The sequence below is a fragment of the Chelonoidis abingdonii genome, chromosome 15, assembly GCF_003597395.2.
Source record: "Chelonoidis abingdonii isolate Lonesome George chromosome 15, CheloAbing_2.0, whole genome shotgun sequence".
Classification (NCBI taxonomy): Eukaryota; Metazoa; Chordata; order Testudines; family Testudinidae; genus Chelonoidis; species Chelonoidis abingdonii.
The window spans coordinates 6745646-6758174 of NC_133783.1; the positions used below are offsets into that span (position 1 = coordinate 6745646).

Genomic DNA, 12529 nt, shown 5'->3' on the forward strand with positions numbered 1-12529 from the left:
ACTCCAAGGCATCCCCACCCACTATCTCCTTGTGGAGTTTCCTGTCCTCTTTCTTTTTAGCTTGCCGTCTTCAGACCTGCCTCATTATCCCCCCTGAGCACCTTTTGCAGGGAGAGGAAGAAGCTTAGCTATAGTTAACCCCCTGCATGCCTATGCCAACGTGTGGCTTTAGTTCACTGTCACACAGCAAGCCCAAAACAAATAGAGGAGCGGAACCAAATAAATAATAGTAAATGCCTGGATAGCATTGACGTAACTCTGCTTCTACTGAAGTCAGTAGACAGTGACTCTAATCCTCAAGTGCTTAACAAACAGAGACAAAGCTACCTTATAGATGTGACTGGTCTCCCATTTATGGAGAGGCATGGTGGGGCTTGAGCTGTGCTTAGATGCTGGAGAAGGTACAAGATGAAAGTGAAACAAGTGATGCCTCTAATGAGCTTGAATTATCATCAATATGCAATGCTAGACTAGGCAGACACAAAAGGGTGGTCTTGTGAAATAAATATAGGTAAAAACAGGGGGCTTTACCCTTTAAATAACATATAAGCCCATTAGAATTAGTCAATCAGGTTTGCCCCCATCCAAAAGTAGTTCCTGCATCTCTAGACTTACTGAAGTAACAAGGAAAATTGGGCAGCTTGCCAGCCCCACTGCAGAAGTATCTACTTACTTAATGAAGGCTATTGAAAAAAGTACAGAGATGGTTAAAAATAAATGGAGCCTGGTTTTGGGAATCCCCTTGATCACGCAACAGTGTAACGAAACTGGACTTGGTACAAAAAGGCCTCTGTCTCTGTCTAATTCGCCAGAAGTGCTTTGCATGCAGTGGACTCCAACTGCTGTGTCCAAAGGAGGCATTAAAGATGCAAATGACCATTGGAAATGTACATTCCTGGCTTCCATCTATATGGTGGTTTGTATGGGACTGTCTACAAATTAGGAGCATTGGGGAGTAGGGACATGTAAGAATGTAATAACTAGTAGGAACTTCTCTTTTGCTCCAACCAGAAATGTTTATATTGGGACTCCTCGGCCTAAATCTCCCACATGATGAATTCACAAAAATGCTGGTTCCTGTGAGCCTCATTATTCTTAATGGTATGGAGTCTGATCTTATCATGCTGAAAGTCACCTACACTTCCCAGGGTAGAAAACTGTCCCAGTGAGTTAAATGATGTAGTAGCTCTTGAAAGACTAAAAGAAGGGGAAAAACTCCACAGATTTGAGAATATTTGGTCTTTCTTTTTAGAGTTCTCTGACTGACAGATAGTGGTATATACAGGGAGCTCTATTGATGAGAATGGTGAAAAGACACTGGAGATAGTTATAGACTGATGGTGTCATTATATAATGATTTTCTGGTTCTGCAGGGTACGTTTTCTGTCTGCCACACTATGTTGGGAGTGTAATCTTTCCCTTGTGTCCTCCTTTTTCTTTGCTTTGGTTCCTTTTCCCTTCTGTTTTTTTACAGTGGATAGCAGCGAATAAAATGTAAATGTATGAACATGATGAATTTGGCTTTTTTTCCCATTGTTCTGTAGTTTTCCATATTTCGTTGTAATTGTCATAGTTCTTTTGGGTCTATGTATGGTAAAGATATTTAATAAAAAAGAAATAGAACGAGAAGGTAGCAAAATCCTACACTAATACATGACATGGGGTTGTAAGGTGGGCTTCCTCTTCCGAACGTGATGGTGATCATAAAGGGGAAAGGGGAGGGCATTTCCTCATTACAATAGTTATGCGCTTCCATAATCACAGCCCATCTTGACCTCATCTGTAGGGTTGGAAGAGAGAAGGTTCTTTCATAATGGGTTTGTACAAGCACATAAAAATGTCCAAGATCTTAAACATTAAAAATGGCACATTCTCAAAGAAAATGTGAAAAGGTCAAGTCCACTTGAACAGATATAGGGTGTGCTTGTCCACAGGGCAGTGTTTTCAGTATTTCCAGTATTCTTTGGTGCCTCCGAATATTAAAATTTTAGAGTCCGTGCAAGTTAGCACAGGGTAGCAGTAGTGAAAAGAGGGAGCCTGTGTGAGCCGAGATGCTACATCACATTCTGGAACTTTTCTGCCTGGCTGTTGGAGACACCTGGCAGAGATGGGGACTTCAGGGGTATGGTGAGCTGCATAGTGAGCTGTGCAGTGTAGCAACTTTTGACTTAAACAAAAGAACAGGACTTAACCACATTGCAAAGTTTGTTTTCCTTGCTTAATATGCTAGGCTTCCTCTCCCACCTCTTTGGATTGAGTTGGTTTGATCTTGGAAAAGTGGATTATGCATGAAAGGCACTTGATGCTGAGTTAAAGGATCTTCTTCTTTTTAAAGTATATTGCTGCTTTCTGACTAGGATGCAGCCTTGTGATTTATAACAGCTTCTACTCATGCAGTCTACTGTGAGACATTAAAAAAAAAAAAACGACACAAGGCCACTGACCCGTGGAGTGTCTATATTTTTAACATGTAATTGTAATTCTTCTAAAGGGTTTTTAAAAACCATTGCTTCAGTGCTAAGATGTATACACAGCGATGGCCTTCCTATCTGCATTAGATAAATAACCTTTGAAATAATGTACTAAGATCCTGCAGTTAAAGACTTAACTCCACTAAAACTCCCATTGAATAAGGACTGCCAGATTGGGCCCTTGGATAATTTTAGATGCTTTATTTCTTTCATTATGGGTAATTTGCCAAGTCAGCAGTTATACTTTAGTTATACAAAGTGTCGTGTTGTTCCAAAATTGGGAATAACTGACATTGTTGCTATTTGACAAAGAGCATAAGTAGTTCCTTCACGTCTCTAAACTGCTTTTCCCCTCCACATAAGTGTCTGCCCCGCCACGATTACGAAACCACGCTGAAGTATCATGATACCCCAGTACATCAGGCACCACTGGTGGTGTGTGTCTGACACTGTAATTAGCACTAAAGCATTTACACTGGAGATTGGTTCATTGTCCCTTCTGTAGCCCACTTATTTTCATTCTTCTGCTTGCTGGGAAATGTTTATCGTTGTTTTTTGATTATTATTATTATTATTATTTAATTTTTAGGTTTTATTTAGCATTAGTAATGTGCTTGGCACTGCACAGTATGCAAAAATAGACAGTCCTTGCCTTGAACTATAAAGGTAGATATAAGTGCTGGGCAATACTCCTTTGGGAGCCTATGACCATCTCTCCTTAATCTGCTAGATGTGTTGCAAATAAAGCACTCCTCGGTCTTCCCTCAAGGGCTGAATGACACGGAGAGTCCAAAGGACACCAGGCTTCTCTAGTCACAGCAGCGAGGTGGTTTTCCTGGAAGTAGAATCCATGTTTTCTCAAATGGCAGCACAAAGCACAGCCACTGGGCTTGCTCTCCTACACCGGTTTATAAAAATGGCTTCCCCAGCACAGACACGCTCCTCCCAGTAGTAAATGACTTTAGTGGGACTTGTTAATAGTTATCACTGCATGAGACAATCCTTCCTATGATGTAATTTGACATACTGCTGTCATTGGGACTTAAACATAGTAATCTTAAAAATGATTGGGAATTTGCCCTGCAGAAAAAACTCTTATGATTAATTTCTACAAATGATAAACCACTTATTTGCCAAAATATGGTAGGCTATGAAGTATGATTTAATCCATTTAACTACAGTGCCAGATTCCTCTGACAACTGTGACTCAAAAGTCATCACAGAAAGTGTTATTTCAAGTGGCAGGGTGGGATTAGAAACCTGCTGAAGATTTGTCAAAGGAGAAGTAAGTACATAATTTTTAGATAAATGATTTGTCTACTCTAAACCACTTCCGTTGAAAAGACAGGCAGTTTAAAGAGAAACCTACACTCTGACACTGGAAAGTGAATATAAGAAGAGAAAAAAAGTGATCTTTTTTTTAAAAGAAAGTTAAAAAAAAATAAGTGTAAACATATCAAAGTGGAAATTATATCTATATATATTTTCTTCTGAAAAACTCAGATTTCAGTGTGGTTTTCATGCAGGGAAGCAGTCAATCTTGATTTTGAAAAGGCTGCTCCAGATCTTTAAAAGTCCTATTTTTTTTTTTAATATGCAATATGACAACATTGGGATTAAAGCTATGTGAAAGTTTTGTAATTTCAATAAAATCTGAAACCAGCACAACACTCTGTGTATGTATGTATGTATATATAAATTTATATATCTAAATTGTACATATAAATTTATAAATAAAGTGAATATATGGGGTTTTTTTAGGCATAACTTCAAACTCTGAAATCGGTGGAGTTACGCCAGCAAGGAATTTGGTCTTTGTTCGGGATTATCATCCTAAATCCCTCGTAGTTTTGCCAGTTCCAAATAACATTGTCATCTGAAACTCGTGCATGTTATCAGTTTCTCTGCCTGCCAATCAATATAATTCACATTTTCTTAAAGTTCAGTTCTATTCTGAAAAGTGATAAAAACAGTTTCATGAGATTCTGTGTTTTTCTCTCATTGCCTCCATCTCAAGTTTGATCAGTTTGCAAATTAAAATATTTGTTGTTTTGAGGTTGGTTGGTTGGTTTTTCTATCAGCCCTGCAAACTCTCTCTCTGGGCTGTGAGAATCTAGCTGGATTCCTTCCATCTCATGCATGCATCAGTACTAATGCTTACATAGGCCAAATTATGCCTTTTGTGACACCTGTGCAAGCCATATTGTTTTAAAATTCTGCCGTTAGTTGTACTTGTGCAGCTCTGGGGTTTGCAAAGGTGTAACTGAGAGGAGAATTTGACTTGCAGCACCTTTTTACACTGGCAGAACTGTGAGAGGAGGCGAGAACCCAGTTTGACTGTCCGACCTGAAGCTGTATCTTCAGGGATGGAAGTTAGTGAGAATAAAATGTATTTTTACTTGTTTGATCTGGATTCACAGAAAAAAATAAACATTGAACCTGACAATGTCATTTTTTGGAGTCACTTTTCAGAACAGACCACACTTTGGTATCTCTGGTAGTTTGCTGACCTGATCGGTCATTTTGCAGACACTTTTATTTTATTTATTTATTTATTTAAAACACGGTTTGGTGAGTAACTGTGAATACCGGGGAAAAAGTGCAGAGCCTTTTTAGGTGCTTTAACAAAAAGGAATGTAGGTGGATCTGCTAGTATTTTTTTTTTTTTAATTTATAGTCCATTTTCTTTTTTTGGAATGGAAGCAGCAGCATATTAACCCAGTGAGCTCTGTGATAAAATGTCCAATGCCCCTTTAAGAAATGGAGGAACATTTGTGAAGGTTGTGCCTGGGAAGGAAGCGGCTATTTACCACAGGATGCTATGTCAGGAAAAGGCTGATTCTTGGTCAGCCACAACTTAAACTGCCAGTTTTCCCTCAGAGCAGGAAAAAAGGTCACATACACTTCCTGTACATTTCTTTCTTGTCTTTTATATTGTCAGCTCCTTACAGAAAGCCTTTACACAGAAGAGCTTGTTGAAATATCTTTCTCTGTAAAGAGTACTTTTGAAGTATTGAACATATTTAAAATGCACACAAGTCAAATTTTAAACTTAAACAGTTTTAGTTATGTTACATGGAAAATTATTGGCGTTATTAAGAAGAATGAGCCACAGGTAGGTAGTTGAGGGGGCTCGAACTGAGTTCTAATCCTGTCATTCTCTGTGGTCCTGAGGAAGTCATTTGAGTGAGATTTTCAGAGCAGGCCATGGGAATTAGGTGCCTAAGTTCCATTGAATTCCCTTAGGCTCCTTTGAAAGTGCAGTCTTAATTTATCTGTGCCTCAGTTTCCCCATCTGTAAATTAGGGATAATATTTCCTATTCATTTGGCAGGGCTAAATACTTGGATGGTGCTTTGTATATTTAATGATACATAAATGCTCAGTATTATTGCAGTATCTTGGATTATCAAGGCTAAATAAAAATGAAGGCTAAAGTAACACAATCCTTCCTTCCTCACAACCCACCCCACACTCCAAAAAACAAATTCAGATATAGGTGCCGACCAAATGGCACTAACCAACCTTCCTGTGTTTCAACAGGTAAGTAAGATCAATCATGCTCCTGATGCATATTTAACATTCATCTGACTAGAAAACTTGTCCATTCACTTCCTCCCACTCTGCCTCCAGTGGACTGATTCCTCTTCTCATAGGAAGCCACCAGCACTGCCTAAATGCAGAGGCTTCTCTTGGCACTAATTAGCATGACTAGTTTGATGGATTTAGTCAACAGCATTCTGAGCAGGGGAGGGGGGAAACAAGTATATTAATTTTTCCAATTCTGAAGACTTTTCAGCCTCCGCGCCCTTAATGATTTGTTATACACACTCAAACAAGAGTTGCTTCAAATTAATTGATTAAGGGATTTTATTTTAGTATTTTGGCTGGATGCCAGATATAGAGGCTTTGTCCTAGTGCTCTAAGCACCACCCCTCCCTGCAAGTTTGAAATGTGAGCTGCCTGGGTTTTTTCCCCCTCCCCTCCTCCGTTCTCTCTCTCTCTCTTCTGGGCAAAGTGGCTGTGATTGCTTGTGTGTGTGTGTGTGTGTGTGTGAGAGAGAGAGAAGCATATGTGTATGTGGATGAGAGAGATGTGTGTAATGGGAGAGATGGATCACTAGAGACAGAAAAGAAAACCAGCCATATCAGTAACATGCAGCTGAGGTGAGATTTTCTGAGTGTTTGATTTTTCTTGAAACCCTTTCAGAAGATTTAAAGCAGCCTTCTTGCGTCCTGTGCGCTGAAGACATGCTCCTAAGCAATGTCATATGGATGTTGACATGCACATCGCTGTTTCAGGTCTGTTCGTGTACGTGTGAAGTTTTAAAGCTTAACCTGATTCTCTTTATTGTCTCTGGAGGGTTGTAGCTTGAGCACAAATAGCCTGTTGGCAAGTACGGCATGAGCCTATTAGCAAGACTCCATCTGTGATTGGTTTTGCCTGGAAACCGGGAGACAAGCAATGAATAATTGATGTGTGTTGTGCAGTGGCTGGACAGGCAAAGAGATGAGAGAGAGAGAGAGAGAGAGAGAAACAGAGCAGCGCAGGGTGCCCTCAGAGGGGGAAGAGAGAGAGAACAAGCTTGAAAATAGCTACTGGCTGCCTTATGCTGAGATTAAGGCAACCCTGGCTCTCTTTGTTCTGCACTAGATGGTTTCTGCCTAGAAGTGTTTTCAGACATATGTGGCCTTTTTCTGCAACGGAAGAGAGGCAGGAAAAACAGAGGAGGGGGAGCAGAGGAGGACTAGTTTTTGAATGAAATATAACTTGTGGGTAAGTTGGTTTCTTTTGGGGGGAGGGAGTGTATATGGATGTGTGCGAGCGTGTGTGTTTGCTCCAGTCTGTCTGAGACTGTATGTGTGACACAGAGAGAGAGAGAGAGCATTGTGGGTAAAGCAGTGCTGCATGTTGTCAGATGGAAAAGGCAGAATAAGGGGATGAAAGGCAGACTGAGTAGGAAACTGGGACATATTTGCATACAGTTACTGTTCCTTGTGCTTGCCCCTGAAGAGAATTTGGGAAGCTGGGGGATACTCAGATCTTACTAATTTGATTAAGTGATCCTTAGGACATTGTTATTTTAGAGGGTGAATTGTTGACTTGTAAGCAGACATTTTACAAGATCTTTTTTTGCTTCTTTTTGCCTGCAATCATAAAAGCAGAATGTGCATCAAGCATTGATGGCATTTCCTTAAACTGTCTTTATTGTCAGAATGTTGTATATTCCAAAAGAGATTCTGGAAACAACAAATACTGTAAGTGTTGTCACCATTTCATTTACGCTGCTTTCCTAAAGACCTTGTTGTACGTAACGTACAACTAACATACATCCTGGCAAGTAGTTTCAAGGAAACTGGCATAGACATGATGGTGTCAATAGCAATCTCAGGTACTAAAGTTGACAGGTATTTTTTCGTCCCAAGTGGAATGCAGTCTTCAGTACTAATTGTGATATTTAAAAAAAGATACAGGACACCATTGATACGTTTGAAAGAGTATTTCGAAAGTTCGAAAATTAAAACTAGTGACACTGAAGCATTTGAAGTCCTGCTAAATAGTCCCTTGGTGTTCTTAATTACATGGAGCAGAGCAAGTGATAGTTTTAGAGTGAAATAAACCAGGCTCAGTTAAATCTGGAATAGAAATTAGGCATGGAGAGGTGTGGTTGGAATGTAGCAGTGTATAAATTCGGAACTCAAAATTGTGTATCTAATAAACATCAACAACATTGGTGTAAAGAATAGCATGCTTCCAGCTAGTTACTGAAGGGAGAGTAGCACAGTATGTAACAACTCTCCTGATCCGGTGGAATCTTGTTTTGTCTTGAGTAGTTTTAGAGCCTGATCCTGTGTCCAATGAAGTTAGCAGCAAAGCACCTATTGATTTCAGTCATCTAGAGTCAGACATGCAGTTGAACTGTTTTCATTTAGGGCCTGATCCAAAATCCGTTGGCTTCAATGGGCTTTGAATCAGGCCTGCAGTCCAAAGTGGCTTGAACTGAGCAATTTTAGTGATTCTTGTCAACCACTTACATGTTGCACTATGCCAGGATGACACAACTATAGAAAGGGAAATTGCTATGAAAATCTATGGATTTAGTTTTTGAAGACAAATAGGTAGAAATGTATTCTCTTGTATGTGCAGGATGAAACTGTGAACTAGCCTGATAACAAAGTAGCCGGGTTTATTTTAAGAGGTGATATCTTGATTAGGTTAGGTTAAGCAGTTAATTGGGCCAAGATGACAAACTTTATCTGTATGAGCAATATGCCATTTGAAAAGTGATAGTACTTAAACTAAAAATAAAGTTCAAAGAAATTATTCATAGTTACCTATTCTTCTTTTTTTTTTTTTTTTTTTTTGTTTGCCTAGAGCTTTGTTACAGTTTTATTAATAAGATTTGTTTAAGGATCTGTTGCTGTGGATCTTGTAGATGTGAATGGGTTCCATCACAGAAATCACTTGTCGTTTGACTTTGTCTTGGTTTTATAATACATAGAAATAGATGCTGCATTTTAAAGTAACAAAAACATACATTCTCCTCCTACCTCATGCCACACTGCTGTGCAATTTTTTTATTTCTCTTTTGGTTTATTTTCTGTATCAAAAAGGCATCTGGAGCAAAGCTTTTGGGCTGAAACTGAGGTGAAAAATTGCTTGTAAACATTTAAAATTACCATATATACTCGTTCGTAGCCAAATTTTTTTAGTAAAAAAGAGAAGTACCAGAGAAGGGGGTTGGCTTATGAATGGGGATAGAGAGGGAGATGTGGGACACAGCCCCTCCCCACAGCAAGGCAGCACAGCCAGCAGAACCAGAAGGGAAGAAGTGGGGCCAGAGTCTCTCCGCTTCTGGCCATGCTGCTCTCCCTCCAGCCTCTGAAGTGGCCGCGCCGCCCAGCCTGCCAGAACATGCTACGGCCGTGCTGCCCGGTCCAGCCCGCTGAAACGTGCTGCAGCTGTGCCACCCGCCGGAGTAGCTTCAACCAGACCAGAGACATCCTCCCCTGGCTTCCCCAGATTGGATGGGAAGGGATGGGATGAGGAGAGTGTGGGGGTCCCGGTCTAGGGGTGGGGTCACGTGGGGGGTGGTCACAGAGGTTACTTGCCTGACTCCCAGCTTCTCCCCCGAAAAAAATTTCCACACCAGTTGCTGTCCCGGCCCATCAGTATAGGCAGCTGGCATGCCAGGACACTTTGTTTACTTAGGTTTACCTCCGTGCCTGTGGACCCTCGAGGTAAACAAACCATCTCGGCCCACCAGCAGCTTATTCTGATGGCCCGGGAGCCAAAATTTGTTGACCCCTGAATTATAGGGTTATAAAAATTTTCCATTTTTACTTATCCATCTTGGGGTTGGTCAGCTTATAAATGAAACAGTTTATGGTCGAGTATATATGGTAATTTTAGGGTGGAGTGGGTTCCCTTATGATGGCGCCACCAGAAAAAGTTCTTGGGGGAAATGTAACCGCAGAGATAGTATCGAAGTATCCAGCTCAAAGGAGTGTGATTTCGGGGGAGGGATAGCTCAGTGGTTTGAGCATGGGCTTGCTGAACCCAGGGTTGTGAGTTCAATGCTTGAGGAGGCCATTTAGGGAACTGGGGTAAAAATGTGTCTGGGGATTAGTCCTGCTTTGAGCACGGGGTTGGACTAGATGACCTCTTGAGGTCCTTTCTAACCCTATGATTCTATGATCTTTTTATGAGACAATCTGAACATGTAAGAAACAATTTTGTGGTAGGAAATGAAAATGCTTACCTAAGAGGGGTCCAAAATTGAGTCTTAAAGTCTTTGATCTTGCATAGCTTTGCAGCAGAAATTTCCACATCTCTGTTTAAATGGCCTTGATAGAAATGTTGCGTTGACTGTGCTTGAGTGACACGCACATAAAATGTGTATTACCGTAACACCTAGGAAAGTCTCAGTCATGGACCAGGCCAGGTGCTGTACAAACACAACAGAAAGTCCTTCCCCTAGACATCTTACAATCTAAGTATAAGAAAAGAGACAACAGAGGGTTACAGGAAGACGGGAATACAAAGAAACAGCGAGACAATAATGTGGGGAGTACATTTCGGGATTGGGGTTATTAAGTCGCTTATCAATGTAGTAGCCTTGTGATTTTATTTTTAGTGAGGCAATTTAGAGAGAGATCTGGCAACATGGACTTCTTGTCCGCTAGAGGTTAGTGGAACAAGTTAGCTGTGGCCTACCCAAGAGGTTTAATCAGGGATAAGACTCTGCGTATAAGCTGTTTATTGCTTCTTTATATGTTACAAGCTGAACTGATAGCACATAAGTCTGTGTGTTAGTTGCCACTGAGGGAAGGGTGTCTTACTGTAGATCATGCTTTCTCATAGCCAGGTGACCAGCAAACGGATCTTACTGAACAAAAAGAAATCCTGCAATTTCATATTCTTTCCCTAGATGACTTCAAAGAAAAAATCAAATTCTTTAAGACAGGAGGCAAGTTTACTTTTTCTGTTCATCTTTTATTGCTTTAGGAATGCCAGCAAACAAAATACATTTTTATGATTTGCAAAGTTATTGACACAAATCAGCATTACAGAGGTATCCATTAACATCTGTAATAAGAGACTGCCAGTGAAATTCCTTCCTCTGCTGCTGCCCCTATAAATGGGGTAATTGCTAGGTGTCTGTCGCGGAAGACTTATAGGAAGTCATTACAGAAGACTTCCATGAAACAACCTGCAACAAGTTGTGCTGCAGGGGTGGCCCACTGCAGTTTGCAGACAGGCTGAAAGAAACAAACCTCACCTCAGCATAGGATTGGAGTGCTGTAAACATTTTTTTCACTGCTCTCCCCTCCCCCAGTCCTTCTCCCAAGACCATCTTCAGGTCCAATGAATCCCTTGTTCTGTAGCACTTCAACAGTGGGATAGGAAAGTACAGGAAAAAAAAATTAGAAAAGTTGGCAAAGTTTCCCATTCCAGTTTGTAGCAGGGTTTGAAAAGTGACACAGAAAGACAGTTTACACAGACAAGGAGAGAAGATGAAATGAGTAAAAGTGAGCACATCTTTTCTCATCAATGCCTAAGAAATACTGCTACACGACACTAATCCATTGCTTAGCTTTTCTAGAAGTATGGCGGCGTTATTCCCTACCTAATAAGCATCCTAGATAGAAATCAGAATAGGAGACAGAGCACAGATGAGTAGATCTTCCCCCTCTGCTACTCTAATTAAGGCCCTTCTATTCAGTTAAAACAATATTGCGATCAAGAAACTCCTCGTGATTAGTGTGTGCAAAAGTGTGTGGGGGACAGAGACTATGAGAAAGCCTTCTCTTCCTCCAGTGGAACCAAAAATGTAAAACACCTGTTGTAGATAATGGCAGGAGGTTCTCCTTGGAATAAGAATCCTGACTTCCCAGAGATATATAGATAATGCGAGTGAATGTGGTCATGCCAAGTTACCTCTTGGGTGACGGGTACTGGAGATCATAGAATCATTGATTTTAAGGTCAGAAGGGACCATTATGATCATCTAGTCTGACCTCCTGCACAACACAGGCCACAGAATCTTACCCATCCATTCCTGTATCAAACCCCTAACCTATGTCTGAGCTACTGAAATCCTCAAATTGTGGTTTAAAGATTTAATGAGAATCAACTGCCCCCATCTGCCCTTGTCATCCCACAGACATACCCCAATCAAAATGGCATCTGTGGGTCACTCTGGGACAGAGCCCAAGCAGGGCTTGGGGAAGGGTAATCGAGGCCTATCAGGATAAATAAAATCTTGCAAACTGTTGGCCAAAAATCAGATGTGTTTGGCTGAACAAGCCCTTCAGCCAAGAAATCCACATAACATTAAGAAATGGTTGATCCCTTATGAAATGTAACTGTTCGAAAATGATAAGAGGTACACAAGTGCACAATTAAGTCATGCAGTAATTGCTATTAAATCATGGTGAAGAGTGTCTATCATTCATCATCAATGTGAAAGCCAGCCCATCTGGCGCACACCTAGTATCATTCATTCAGGACTCACTGAAAAGAGCAAAGCCCAGAGCACTTATACCATCTTTTCAC

The 12529-nt window shown here is 40.7% G+C and overlaps 1 protein-coding gene across 13 annotated transcripts in view; it reads left to right on the forward strand.

Moving 5' to 3' along the window:
* The window catches only part of ZMIZ1 (zinc finger MIZ-type containing 1), a 522010-nt gene that overhangs the window by 374416 nt on the left and 135065 nt on the right, over positions 1-12529 (forward strand). The window contains exon 1 of one of the 13 annotated variants that reach the window (XM_032786406.2): positions 6527-6636. The exons of 11 other annotated variants lie outside the window; for them this stretch is intronic. The gene's annotated coding sequence lies outside the window, so the exon portion shown is untranslated. Of the gene's footprint in view, positions 1-6526; positions 6637-6997; positions 7247-12529 lie in introns of those variants that run through there. One more of the 13 variants, XM_032786407.2, reaches the window with a different exon arrangement.